Source organism: Zonotrichia albicollis, chromosome 7, assembly GCF_047830755.1.
Source record: "Zonotrichia albicollis isolate bZonAlb1 chromosome 7, bZonAlb1.hap1, whole genome shotgun sequence".
In the NCBI taxonomy this organism is placed as follows: domain Eukaryota; kingdom Metazoa; phylum Chordata; class Aves; order Passeriformes; family Passerellidae; genus Zonotrichia; species Zonotrichia albicollis.
This window is the reverse complement of record NC_133825.1, coordinates 33994797-34009895: the sequence shown is the minus strand read 5'-3', so window position 1 is coordinate 34009895 and position 15099 is coordinate 33994797. Positions and strand designations below refer to the sequence as shown.

Sequence of the window (15099 nt, the reverse complement as noted above, 5' to 3'; positions counted from 1 at the left end):
TATTCAGTATTGATCTGCCTATACTTATTTCATATCGACAGAGAGGATGCTTCTGCCAAAATTTCCCAATATTCTGAAGATGATGCACTCTGTAGGTAGCATGACATACCCTCATCTAGTTTAGAGTGTCATTAGAAACTGCCAGGTTTTAAATGCATCTTTTGGTCTGATGCCAAAATGATGGTTTTATGTTCCAGGAATTAGCAGTGTCCATGGAAAGTGAGGAAAACATTACATACCCTCCCTTTTCTATCCCAGGCTACATATATGACTTACACAGCCACATATTTTTAGGAATGCATCGGTGTCATTTGATCCTTTGCTAAAATCTTGTCAGTAAGAAACAGAACTTGCCTTCACCTCCAGGAAGGAGCCACAGCTCTCAGGTGTGGGTACTTTACCTTCTTGCCTTGGAGTTGGCAAAATTTGGACTATAGACACAGAGAGGAGGCTGAAGGAACCATAGAAACATACAGTTTCCCCAGTCCTTGGCTTAATTTTTTAGAGATGCCAGGGAAACTGGGTTCCTTTGACTATAGAATGCCAAAAGTTGTAGATCCAGATGTTAGTGACCAGACCTGGAGATGTTCCTCTGAGCACCCTGCTGCAGCATGTCCCTGTACACCTGGCTGGCTGCAAGGGCAGGGCTGATTGGCTCCCAGGGAGATGGGAGAGGAGGGCAGTGGAAGGAGGGTAGTGAGGTTTTCAGTTTCCAACAGGTATTTGTATAAAAGATTCAAATTATGAATATTCATTGTGTAGGAAGGCCATTCATCCCCTGTTCCTTGGCACCTAACCATTCTCCAAACTGCAAAAACTTTTATTTTACCTGTTGAATTCTATAGTATTATACTGTATTTTTGTGGTTGGCAAAGTGTGAAAGAGTGTAAGGAATTTATTCTTGTTTGCACAGGAACCAAACCAAAACAAGCCCTTGCCCAGTTGTGTTTTCTTTGCCTGGTCAGGCACTCCAGGTGAGGGTGTGTGCTCCTTTCCTATCTTGATTGCAGTTCTAAAGAAAGCAACATTGCAATTTTGGAAGGATTAAGGCCATTATTCATGATTTCTTTTGTGTTACTTGGTCATTTGTGTAGTGTCAGCAGTTGAAACTTGCATGAGAAAAATTAGTGACAAAAGGAATCCTGTCATGAATGTGTAAACATGCGTGCAACCCAAACCCTGGTATTTCTATTAGTGTCAGAGTTTTGATCCAAGAACTGAATGAAGTCATGCATTTTGGTTTGGTGACTTCTAGCTTCAGACACTTCAGGGCTTAAAATGAATTTATATAAAAATTAATTAGCACAGAAGTGTTTTAATGTTGTTATTGTAGCGCCGAGGGCAGGTCAGCAGAGTGTGAGTGGTTTTTCTGCCTGAGTTCCCCTGGCATGTCCAATGCACAGTGTGGTGTGGTGCTCTGACAGTATCCTTTCCACAGCACAGAGAAGCATTACCTGTGGTTGAGCCAGATGTCAAAATGTCATCAACCGCTGCTGTTCCCCCTGCTGATAGGAGCTGTCACAGAGGTGCTGCCAACCTGACCTGCAGCAAGGTCACTGCAATGCTGAGATCCCCAACCTCTTGAGCAGCAGCTCAATGCCCAGAGCATCTTGTTCAGAATTTTATCTTCCAGTGTTAAGCAGTTCAAATAAAGTCTGCTGCAATTGTGTTACCAGGGTATTTTGGCTAAGGAAATCTTCCAACATGAAGCACAGTTTAATACAGGTAAGATTAAAAATCTATCCAAAATATTAAAGAACCATAAAAAAGATGGGCTGGGGATGGGGGGGGAAATCAAAAACTCAACAAGAAAGGAGGAGCTGCACTTTTTTTGTTAAAAGACAAGTTTTTGTCATCCACATGCATGGTGGGGAAAACCTAGCCCCTTTTCTCTTGGACTGCTGTGGGCCACATGGCACAGGGGCATGTGCACTGGTGCTAGGGAAGATGTGCATAGGTGGTGTGCAGCCTCATGCCACAGTGAGCACAAGGAGGGGAAAGATCAGTCTCTCCTGGCTCTCTTGTGCACAAAGTAGCTCTAGAGTCACCTAAAAAGGGAAGTCTTTTCCAATTAATAATCTGCCCTGAAGCTGCCATGCTTTCCCAAATCATGTATGCTTGAACTTATCCTGAAGACCAGCAGAGCAAACAGCTCCCTGCCACCCTCCCAGGGCTCTGCTTGCACCCTCTTGGCAGCTTTGCACTTGCTCTTCAGAGCAGCACTGAAAGGTCCTGGGGAAAGACAAGGACCAAGCAGCTCTTGTCTGGCAACAAGAAGGGTAAGAAAAGATCCCATTTTATCTTTGTTCTCATGGAAAGCGTCACAGGATGTTTAATGTCCTTTCTGAGCAAAGACCTGCTGCTTTCCAGATCTTGCCCAAAAACACATGCAGTATTCAGCAGGCCACTTAGTTTATCTTTCTTGGATAAACAGAAGGCTGCTGGAATTTGAAACTTGTTCCAAGAGTCTAGGGTCCAAATCTGCATGAGTCCTTCCCCTACTCTGGGGTTTTGAACTGCGTTTCAAAATTTAAAAGCTACCAAACAGCAGCATGATTCCTAATGGGCAGAAAGGACTGGTGTGTGTGAGAGAGGACTATACATATGCACAAGTTCTTTCCTCTCTTGAATGTTATTTCCTCTCTTGAATGTTGCCTGACTTTGGAACCGTTTAAAATAACTTACGAAAAGCCTGAGAGCGCTGATCCACAAATCCCAGTACTGACTTTGCCTCGATGGGAAGAAAAAAAAAAAATCCCTCTTAATGCGCTGAAAGCTCCCGTGGCAGTGCTGAGACGCACTTTTCGTGCTGGTGGAGGTACCACGAAGGAGGGACTCCGGTGACAGCTCGGCGGAGCCGGGCGAGGGCCCCGCTGCGGGGAGGGGCAGCCAGCGGCCAGGTGGGCGAGGGGCAAACCCCGCGGGGAGGGGCTGAGCCCAGCCCGACCCTTCCCGAGGCGCCCTAGTGCCTCCTGTGCGGGCCCGCGGGCACGGCCGCGCTGCGGGGCGGGCTCAGCGCCCCCGGCCCCGAGCCACCGCCCCCGGGGGCAGCGCACGGCGGCCGGGGCTCCTCCGGGGCCAGCCTGCGGCGGGGGCTGCAGCCTGCAGGTAGGGGCTGGGGCTGCGGGCCCGCCGGGGGACACTGCGGGGACACTGCGGGGACACAGCGGGGGCCGCGGAGCGGGGCGGGCAGCGCGGCTCCCCGGCGGCGCGGCTGCAGCCGAGGCGCTTTCGTGCCCTGCCTGTGTCGTGCAGCCTTAGAACTGCGGAAACATTGAAAAATCAATAAAAATGAGTGTAAACGCCAGTATTTAATGACGGAATGCACATACATAGATTAGATATATGTATATGTATATGTATATGTATATGTATATGTATATGTATATGTATATGTATATGTATATGCTGTTGGTTAGGTAAGATGCTGGTCAGGTAAACAGCGTTTCAAGTTGCGAGATGGCATGAGGAAGCTCAGGTATCTTTTATTCCTGTTGCATAAGCAGAACAAATGTACCTGTTGGAGGCAGGTGTGAGAGGCAGGGCCGCGCCTGCCGCCGGCCCCGTGCGTGCGGACGCGCGGCTGTCACCGGGATGCCCGCGCACGGCTCTGTGTCTGTGCTTGTGTGTATTTGTGTTTGTGCGTGTGTTTGTGTGTGTGTGAGCGGCTCCCCAAAGGGCTCCGAAAGCCCAGGCACAGGCTGCAGGGCTGTCCTCTGGCCTTCCGCCCGGCCAGTGAGCTGTGGAAGTAGCTGATCACAGCGATCCGTATCCTGAACAGCCTGGATATTTCTTCTGGGGCATTAACATAGTGTGTTTCCAGGAGAATTCTTAGTCTCTTGTAGGACAACCAGGTGTGCAGTAATAGACTCGGGCTAAGTGGTCATGCAGGAAATTGTGTGTTCACAGGCTGACTAAATTCAGGGAATCTATTCAATGAAAAAAAGAAGCCAAAAGATACAGTGAGTATTATCCTTATTTTGAACTTTCTGATAATTTGCTGCTCATGTATCGACCTGTTTTGTTTATTATCTCTACAGGTAAGTTGTTAATTAGGTATTTGGGATGAATTTGGGTTTTTGTGGTAGCATTTTGACTGAATTGATTTCATTAAGTTAACAAGCTGGTTGGGACAGCTGAGTCTGTTGGTTGTTTTCAGTCCACTCCTGCAATGGCAATGAGGAAATGTTTCTGTTAGTGCTGGGAAATTGGAGGATATCATGAAACTTAATGAAGTGCAACAGGATTGCATTTTCCTTGGAGCAATTCTATTATGCCTCATTTAGGGCTACGTTATTGCTCACCTCAAATCATTAGCTGTTACTGTCTTTTTGGTTTTCTGTTTTTAGTGCTCCGTAGCTCATAATTTGTTCTTGTTTTATAATTTTTTCAGTTGCATTGTGTTTAATGTTTACTTTTCCATTTTTTGCAGCAGTGTAACAGAACCTGTATTTTAATGGAAGGTTTCTCTGGGCTTCCCTAAGGGCTTTCCACATTAATGCCTTTAAAATTCAATCATTAACTTTTTGCCTTCACCTGAAGGTGGAAAGTGATGATGAAAAACAATATAGCACAGCATGTAATTTGATTTTGCAAAGCTTTATCAGAATTGATTCAGCTGATATGTAAACAGGGGGAAACTCAGGAACTTTCTTTTTGCCCCGGCTTGCACATTCACTTCAGCTTCAAGCTGTGCAGCGTTCACCTGCAGCTGCCTTGCTGATGGGATTTGCTGAGCTGGTTCTTGTCCGCAGCTGTGGGGAAGGGGACGAGGACACCCCCAGGGATCCCTTCTGGATCCATATTCCCAGGCCAAGGTCCAACAGGCTGGGCACAGGGGGGGAAGATTTTTCAGATGCTTTGGTGCAAACACAATTGCTTCCTGAGGGAGTGATTTGGCATGTGTGTGCTGAGAGCGCCGTGCCTGCGTCAGCAGCCCCCTGCCACCCTCTGAGCTGGACGAGCACCACCGAGTGTGCGGCTCCTGGGGAACTGCATCTGGCTTCAAAAGCACCTTTGCTTCTTTTTTACTCATAACTTTTTACCCTGATCTGTCTGACTGCGTGGCTGCTGTGTCGAGGGCTGAGAAGGTGGCCTGAAAGGAAGGAACACATGGCAGGGGGCAGGAGGTAAGGGCTATTTCTGCCGGCATCACGGCTGCTGAAAGAAATAATTGCTTATCAAACTGTGGTCAGAGGGGGATGATGACATGTGGTTATGGCAGTTGCCTGAAAAACGTAGCTCAGATATCTTAATGCAGTTGTGCACGTGCAGTTAGCTGTGTACACGAAGATATGATTCTCTGTTTCTGTTGTAGCTGAGTTTTTACCTAATGATTTCACTTTCATGATGTATAGCCATGTGTACAACTCAAGGATACATTCCCTATCCTATTCTCTCTTGGAGTATATTCTCTTTTTTCTGGAAAATAGACCTAGGCATCATAAGAGTAAGAGTTTTGTTAATCAGATCATATTTAGCTGGAATAGGTGAATGCCCAAAACTTTAAAAGGTAAGATTTAACTACCCTTAAGAGGGTGCCTCTAATCTTAGAGAGCATAATTGTTACATGCATGCACTATACTCTGTTTTACATTTACCTAAATTGTTAAATATACTTTTGAATGTAGTGTAGACCTGCTGTTACATTATAAACATCAGAAACAATTAGATAAATAGCAATGTTTTAATTGATATGGTGAGACTAAAAAGTCAGTTTAATGTAAGATTTCCATAATCTGCTACCTTTTATTTTAGTCTGGAAAGCACTGATACTTTTGTGCATTGTTTTAGGACTTGTTTTTGTTCCTGCTTTACACACTTTGTTTCTCTGTCATGATCCTATTGTAACCAGTAGGAAAACACAGCACATTGTCCATTTAGCAGGAGTGCATATTTAGAGGATGATGATACTTGTTCCTGTTCACAGAATTTGAAGGAGAAATTACATGCTATTAGTGTCCTTATTCAACAGAGAAAAATAACCTTTTCCTTCCAACCTGAAACAAGAAACTTTATGGCATTGAAGAAAAGTAACTTACCTTTTCTGTCCTGTGGTGAGTCACTACAGCTCCAGTTGGATTATCTTTGTAGAGTCTCCTGTAGATTTAAAAAAGCAGATTAAAAGAAATAAAAATCTCAACTTTATCCATTTTTTCCTAAGACAGTTTTCTTAACAGCAGCCTTATGAGAGCAAAAGACCTATTTTATGAGCTGTATTGTTGCCTGTGGTAATTGGCACACCTTGATGTGACTGTGAGCAGTAGAACTGCAAGCTGAGCTTGCCTGCAGGAGGTGGCTCCCAGCCTGTGGGATGGAGACTTTTGGAAAGGTGCAGTTTTTAAAAACCAAAACTGAAGCTGTCCAAGCTAATCACTCTGTTTTTCTTCACTGGAAATGAAGGTGCTTCCTGTGGAGCTCATTGAACTGCTAGTTTTGTTTTCCTCTCTGAAGCATTCTGCACTTGTGGGAAGTGGGAGAGCTGTTCCCGGTGGGGCAGTGAGTCAGCTGCTCTGGGGGAAGACACCCTGGTGGAGACTTTTCCTGGATTGGCTCCTTGTCTCTCTGTGCTTGGAGGGTGCTGGATATAACTGCATGCAGGGAAAGGTCTGATCTTTTAAGTATGAAATCTTTGGTGTTCAGGTCCCCCATCCTCCTGTTTTTGGAAGAAGCATTTGTCAGCACAGGGTTGATGCTGCTCAGATGACACTTGTCTGGCACACTGTGGCAGTAGAGAGGAGCCCACAGAACTCAAGTATAGCCAGGAGGTGCTTGTCTTTCCTTACACTGTAAGATCAAAATCCATCTCTTGGGTCTCTGCAGCAGTTCAAACTGTGCAGGCCCCTGGGGCAGCAGATAATCTATTCAGCAGTGAGATGAGCTATTAATTTGTAAGATTAGCCAGCAATTTGTGGCAGATTTCTTCCCCAGAGCCTGCAGCAGCTGGGAATTGTAGAACTGGCTTGAGGGCAGGCAACAATATATTTTGTGAGTTGGGATGAATTTAGTTAGTAAAGCTCTACTGGTTACTTTGCATGCAATGCAAATGCTACTGAGTAGTTGTTTCTCAGCTGCAGTTCAGTGTTGGACAACTCCAAGTTATCCACAAGCCAAGATATTCTTGCTGCTTTTACTTGACTTAAAAAATAGGAACAGCGTTTTTTATTCTTATTTGGTTAATGTGTCATATATATAAGTTTTTGCTGGTTTTGTTTGATGAGATAATGAAGAGAGAAAGCAGTAAATGATGAGTCTTTCATGTTTGCTTTTAGATGACATTACCAGTTTGCACTGAAAAAGTGTTGGTCTTTTCCTTTTTTTGATATTTTATTGTAACATGATTTCCTGGGCTTTGGTGTGAATGCTGTCTCAGAGCATTTTGCAATTAAGAGAAAAATGAAGCAACTGTATTTTTAATGTGTGTTGTATGTCTAGTCTGTGTAAGGGATGTACATCCATGCTTATATGCACCAGGAATCAGGCTTACATGCTGCATCAAATTGCTAGCTGGGTAATGCTATTTAAGTGGATAGGATTAAAAACTAATGTAAAAAGAAGACATGGGAAATTATCTGGGCTCCTTTTACCATTAAACATTATTTTCTTTAACTGTTCTCATTGTCAGTAGCATCTATTCAGTTTCTGGGGAATACTGTCCTTGAATGCTTTTTGAATGGTAAATACATTAGTTGCTACCAGAGGGTTGTCATAATTGTCCAGAAATAATAAACATGGAAAGCCCTAGACCATCTGTGGATATTTATTTATAATGTACATATTTGTTCTTTTAACCTACTGGTAGGTAAATTATAGAGAACCCATTTGCCACCTTTTTCTTTCCAGCCCTCCAAGTTTCTTGTGCAATCTGTGAGTGACTGGGATACCATCAAAATTATTGCCATATCTTGCCAAGAGTTTTGACCAAACTTCTGGGATTCCTCAGCTTTTGTTCACAGACTGCCAGTGTACTTGCCTACATATACCATTTATACTCCATTTCTTCTGGGGTAACTGTGTACCTAATGATGATTGAATCTTTTCTCAAGTCCATTTGAAGCAATAGGTGAGAGTGCACATGAGCATATGGTAAAATAAATTTCAGTTCTCAATTGCAATGTCAGCAGCAAAGTGCCTGCTAGAAAACAAGTAGAAGAAAACATTTTCTTTGGATATTTAAAAAATGAAAGCTGTTGCCCAGCTATTGCAGAAGGTCCTAGAGGCAGGTTTTGAGTATCAAAACAGAGAAGATGTTTTAGCAAGCAACCACAAAATTCCTGCATCCCCCTTTCTGAACAGGACCTGAAAGTATTTTTGGAGTTGGGAATTCAGCTCCTCAGCCCTCAGCAGGACAGTGCTGCCATTTTTCTCTCCATTTGTTCAAGATGGAAACAGTCTCCTGTCTTTCACTTTTTTTTTAATGCAAAGTTTCCTTCCTTTCTGCTATTTCTGGATTTTTTGAAATGTTGATGTAATGATTCACATTTCCCAGCTGTGAAATGCAAATGTAGGAAGTAGGATCTTTCCCTTGGCTCTCTAGGGGTTTCTTGTAGTCTGTGGTGCTGTTGGGTTTCCTAGTTAACATCTCTCCTCACTCAAATGGTTTTCCTGCTGGACACAGGGCTCTGGGGGCTGTTTCAGTACCTAGTAAGTAATAGAGTGTTCATTGCAAACACCTCTTAAACTAGGTTGGCTTTGAGAGCTTCTTGAAGACCTCTCAAAAGTCCTCAGTTTATTCTGCAGACATAGTCAAATGCTTCCTCTTGTCTGTTTTAGGCCTTATCTCATCAAGCTGCTGTGTTTGACAATATCAGGCTCCTTTGGCAGGGGAGTGCCTGGAGCTTGTTCAGGCAACCTGCAGCTGAGAAGGGGCAGTGCAGGGCTGGGCTGCTGCTCTGGGGCCACTGTTCCCCCTCCTCTCTGCTCTGTCTTTGGCTGACACTGCAATGGAGCATGGATTCCACGTTTATCTTACTCCTATGCATCCCCAAAAGTACCAGAGTATTTGAATTGGTAATTTCTTGGCTTTGTGTTTATTCCCCTCCTCCAGAGGCCCCTGTTATCAGCCCTTCAAGCTCATCACCTTTATTTCCCATAAAAGTCATTAACAGAACAGGAAAAGGAAGGCCTGAAATAAGGAGAGTCAAACCCAAAATGGTTTTGCATTCAAGTGTCAGCTTCATCTTTCTGTCACTGAAATGCTGAATCCACTCTCTCAGCTGTTGAGTTTGAAATTTCCTGGGCCCAGGCATCACACTCACCCTTGCCTATACCAGTGTGCCTCAGTGTCAGTGTTCAATAAATATCCCCAGCTGGTTTTAAAATTAGTTACTGCACAGAACTTGATGGGAATAAAGGTTTCCCTTTTCATCATACTGGTCTGAATTAGCCGTTGAAGAATTGATGTGCTATTGCCATTTGAATATGTTTGTGTTGTTACACTTCTCATAGGCAGCTATTTTTCAGTTTTTTAAAGAAACAAACATTTCTGGTAGTTAGCTTTTTTGTTTGCTTGTTTTTAAGCATTGCAGCCTTCCAGATGCAATCCTGTCAGTTTGGATAACAAACCACCACCTATCAATGTTGACCATCATCACGTCCTGGCTGCCACACGTTCCTGGAGAGTTCTCTCCCTGCTGACTGTCTCTCAGCAGTCCTGCTTTCATGCAAACATCTCCTTAAGTTACACTTTCTTTGGGCAGCTATAGTATGATAACACCAGCAGAAAGCCAAAGTGCATTTTTAAAGGGATGGAAAAAAATTCTCTCCTATGGGAAGAGAGAATATTGGAATGAGAGGAGAGGAGCAGCACTTTCCCTCTTGGAAGGACTGAGTAGCTGCAAAGACCAGGTAGTTTCTCCACTTGACCAGTATCAATACTGCGCTCCAACAGCAGCTAGAGTTTTTTGTATGAAAGCTGTTTTCATTGTTAAGTATAGAATTAACAATTTTTTTGTTTCCTCATCTAAATCAGTTCAGACTATTTCTCTGTGCATCTGGTATTTTGCATTGTAAGTGGCCCAAATATTTAATTTGGGAAATGCAGCTGCCATAAAAGACAAATTGATGACAGCAGAAAAATTAGTATTGAATGAACACTGTGTTGATTGCAGCATCACAGCTGATCACCAAGGACCCTGGAACTCTCAGCAAAAATATGCAGTTTCTGTCATTATTTATTGAAGGACCTGGCTTCCACCCTAAATACGTGAAAATCTAAGCAGTCAAAACAGGATGCAGTTGGAGAACAATTAAATTGGTCAAATTTAATTTTCCTTTTTGCAGGTTGGCACGTGGCTGTGATGAAAATTGGCAAGGCAAAAATGCTTTGTTAGCAGAAACATCCCTGTGAATCCCAGCCAGAGCCAGCTTCCTGCAGAAGCAAACACTGTTAATTCTGTACCCTGTTTAGCTCTGTGGGGCACAGCACAGATCCAAAGCTTTGAACAGTTCCCCTTCCAGTTAGCTTAGGGATCCAGATGTAGAGTGGGCAGGGCAATCTAGGAAATCTAGGACGAGCTGTGACTCATTCCCTTCCTGTTCCACCATCCTCTGCTCTTCATGGAGCTGGTGTTTCATCTCTTTGTGATCAGAGTTCTTTCTATCAGTGCCCATTTAATTTAGCCTGATGGAGTAGCAAGTTGGAAAGAATAAATAGAATTATCCCACACATCTGGTCTATTTTTAATGAAGTTAATGGAGTGGAGAGTAATCTCTGAGGGGCTGCAGCCCATATGATGTAATTCTGCATTTGGTTTGTGGTGCAAGCTACATAAAATCAGCCCACATGTGACTGATGGTAAAATGACACTTTTCAGTTTGCAAGCTTTGTCTGTTTGCCAGAAAGCATGGGTTAACAAACTGTTTCAGATGAGAGGTCTGGCATGGGCACCTTGGGTGTATCAGCAGAGGCACTTTGCAGACTACTCCTTTAGAAGGCAATTTTTACTTTTACCTTAAATGAGAAAGTAAATCTTGGGTGACAGTTGTGAAAACTTGGTACACAAAGCAACTCCTAGAAAATAAAAGAATCCCGCATTTTTATTGTTTCTAGAGAATATAGCAAGCATGTAAATGCTGTTGTCAGTGTATCAATGTCTCCTGACAGGAAAGGCGCCAGTGCACCAACTAAAATCTGTCTAGGGAATAAAACAGAGGATGTGAAGGTGGTGACAGACAGGACAGTGTGTGAAACCAGTGGAGTGTGTTTTAGGGTGGCAGTGGAGGTGGGAAAGGGAATCTGCTGATGCTTGTGGACTCATTAAAAGTTTGTTGGGATTCTGTTTTTGCTTCAGGTGAATTTAGAACTTTGTAGCAATGTAAAATTTATTAAATGCAATCTGCCCTAACATAAAATGCCCACTCAAGAAGAAAAACTATCTAATGATGAATGATTTGGAGCATGCAACAGAGCTTTTTTAGGTAGGTTCATAGGCACGTGTTGCTGCCAACATCTTCCCAATATTTTTCAGGGTACCAAGATACACCAGTGGTACTTAATTGGAAATGGAAACTTAACTCAATGAGAGATCTCATCACTAAAACAAAAGATAATAATTTCATTGGACCTTAATTTTTGTTTGTCAGTTTTAGTGTGAGATAAAGATTATCTTTTTGTTATTATGGTGCCAATGAATTTATGAGTAAAACAACAATTCCTTGTAACAACTCTTCTTTGGGATGCTTCAAGTTACTCTTTCAGGTAATTCAGAAGATGCAATTTAAATAACACTATCTTGATAGTTATAGTTTATTCCCTATAGGGGGTGAATTTCCATTGTAAATAGAACAAGTTCTTGAAAAAAATCACTACAACCTGTTCATTTTTAGAGAAAAAAATTAACTTCACAGTGAGAAGATTTTAAGGAATATCATCCTCTGTGTATCAAGATATGAACATTGGTTTTAGAAATGATTTTTGCTTTCTGATAATTCTTGAGTTATTTTTGCTCCTTTTTCATCCATGTAATAAGCAGTTTAAAGTGAAACTGATCCCACTAAAAGGATTATTGATAACGAGATCTAGGTAAGAGACAATTACAAGGTTGGCTGGAATAACAGGATAAGAAGATAACTGTTGGGTTGTCCTGTTAAATCTTGTTTTTTTGTTCCCAAGCTGACATGTAGTGAGACTTTGACCAAATGAAACTCATGTGGCTGTCCAGTCGAAACAGGCAGGAAATGCATTTCTTCAGCATGGCTCCTTGACCAGTAATGTGAATAACAAAGCTTGAGAGTGAAAAGCCAGGACTACTTTGTTTGGGTTTTTTTAAACATTCTTATAACTTGTATGGAGTACATCCTAGAACATGGTACCAGGTTGAAAACCTGTACTTAGTTCTACAGTCTATTACTGAATTTTTTAGCCAGGTTTTTGTTTTTATAAACTTTCCAATTCAGTGGTTCAGGAGCTATGATAAATGGCCAGCAAGTTGGTCTGTAGGATCAGATGAAAAAGCAGAGGCTGCAGGGTTTGATTCTGAAGTGTTTCCATTTGAGAGGTTGCTCATAAGAGCCTTTGGGTGTTTTATGGGAGATTTGGCAGGCTGTGCTGGTTCTGGGGTTGTAAATATTGCTGTAATTAGGATTGGGTTTAATAGGAAGAAGAAACAGTGAATTTTTACCAATGCTTTTATAACCAGTTCTTACATAAATTTCTAGGTTATTTGTCTTAGATAGCATCAGCCTCTTTCTTTCCCTTTTCAAGTACTTTAAAATTTCACCTTTTATAGGCTCTCTTATCATTACTTTCTAACATTTAACAAGATGACTCCCTGATGTCTTGCTCCTCCAGATTGGCTCTTTTCCTCCTTCTTTTGTAGCTATCTGGCTATAAAAGTGTAGAGGGTGAAGAGAAAAGATAAATGTGATACAATCTGGGGAAAGTGGTTTCCTGTTTTTCTACATACTGTCTCATTAACTGCTAGAGTAACTCAAACTTCTCTTCTATAAAATGTCTGCCCTCACTATTTACAGGTTTGTTTTCCTGCCAGAGGCACCCTTGGGTCCCTTGGTGCAAAGCCCTTGATCTCATGCTTTTTATGAGTTAAGATAAGCTCGTGCTTCTTTTGGTCAGATATTTTTCAAACATTCTTTTCAATCACATCTCCATCACAGGCTTGTTTGAACACTTGCTGTAACATTCTGCTTGCTGACAGTTCTGTGTGTGGAGCTGAGAGGATGCAACCTATGGAAATGTATGGGAACATCTGAGAAAATGAAAATGGAGACTGACTTATAAAAAAATTAAAATAGAAATTAAAATAGAGACTAATGGTAAAACATACTTAAAGTATAACAGGGTGATTTTTTTTTTCTGTGTTTCACTTACCAAAGTGAAAACATTCTGTGAAGAGAAATGTTCTTTAACATAAAATTGAGAAATTGTATTTCTGGGCTGCAATGCTGAGCAGCAGGAGCACACCCTTAAGTATCATGGAAAGTTCCTGCTGATCATTTCTGAAAATGATGTAATCGAGCAGCTGCACCAGTACTCACTCGGCAAAGGGAACCTGGGGCACTCCTCTCAAGGCTTTACAGTTTTCCTAGAAACTAAAATACAGTATTAAGCAAGGATCTAGTTGAAACATGGATGGCTCAGTGAGGCTGAATGGAAGACTGAGCATGAAGAATGTGCTGATCTGCCCAAGACACTTTGGTTGTTTGTTAACTTCCTGCATGTGATTTCACAAAAACAGCTGCTTGTGAGTAGATGCATATTTCACTGTGTGCATGCTGTCAAATGCATTCTTCCTGGTCAGAGGTATATTTTGTATGGCATGCTAAAAGTTCTTCCTCTTGACTTCTGTCTGTTTCCTTGTCTTTCATTTCAGTATTTAGTGTTTCCTTCCCAACTTACTAGCTTCCCTTTTTGTTACTTTCTGAAGGGTTTGTGCAGGGACACACACATGAGCCTATTTGTGCAGAGATGTGTTCATTGGAATGTACATATGGATGCATTATAATATATGATGCTTTTTAAATAAGGCAAATGTGATTTCTGCAATGACTTCTCAGAAATCCCTAACACTCTAAAGCCACATTCATCAGCAGTTGCTTTTGAAAGTCTGTTTCAGGAAGTGACAGACATCCTGTTTTTTTGTCTTGAACAGTTGTCTGTCCAGTATTTAGAGATATTTCTACCATTCCTGCTGGGGATTATCTTAATGCACATTTACAGTATACAATGATTATATATTAACATTATTAAAGGAAAAATAATTTGTGGCTCCAACATGATAGGGCTATCTGACATTTTACACAGTTTAAGATTACAGCTAAAAACCCCTTAAGACAAATGGTAGTCACAGTAACAGTTTGCTATCATATGGTGCATATTATCCATTAGAAGAGCAGGCATGGCATCAAGGATCCTAATAGCTTTGTTTCAGAACATAAGCTTGTGTGAACCAAAGGAAATAACCTGCCTTGCCTTTCCATGCCTGATTAGCTTTGGCAAATATTGCACATTGAAGATGATGATGAATTGACGCTATCAGCAGCCCTAAACCATCAGATAAATAGAGACAACCTTCTGGATAACTCGTTCTGTAGGTACAGAATTTGTTTTCTAAAACAATCATCTCCTTTCCTTTTAGAAAGCACTTGTGTAGGATTCACATCTTGAAAATTAACTGTGAAAAATATTTTTTTGTGTGAATTGTTAAAAACCCAACCATGCCACTTGGGCTCTGAACTCTTTAAGATGTAAGAGAACACTAATCAGTTCCTGATCCAGAGAAGTGCAGCGATCCTTGAACAAAGAGGAATGACTGAGAAAAATTATTGTACTATCACATGTTTAAACTTAAAAGTGAATGAGAAGTGTTTGAAGAAATGTTTAATCATCATTAATGATGTATTATAAAACTCAAAATTAACAGATAAATGTAGTGTAATTATAAGTAAATAAAAAAAACATTCCAAAAACCATCTGTTTCTACATTTTCTAATAAGAAAATGTAGGAATATTGATAAATTGAGAGATATTAGAAAAATAGCAAACATCAGAGATTTCTGACACATACATATGTTGACATCATAAGATGGAACATGTGTGACCACAGCCTTGCTAAGGGTGTGCTCACTGACAGTCTCAGCTCA

At 41.7% G+C, this 15099-nt stretch overlaps 1 protein-coding gene across 6 annotated transcripts in view; it reads left to right on the top strand.

Moving 5' to 3' along the window:
- Positions 1-1798: 1798 nt before the first annotated feature.
- The window catches only part of SLC16A12 (solute carrier family 16 member 12), a 32413-nt gene continuing 19112 nt past the window's right edge, over positions 1799-15099 (top strand). The window contains exon 1 of one of the 6 annotated variants that reach the window (XM_074544971.1): positions 1799-2900. The gene's annotated coding sequence lies outside the window, so the exon portion shown is untranslated. Of the gene's footprint in view, positions 2901-2955; positions 3109-3371; positions 3963-4006; positions 5130-15099 lie in introns of those variants that run through there. The other 5 variants (XM_074544973.1, XM_074544972.1, XM_074544970.1 and 2 more) reach the window with 5 other exon arrangements.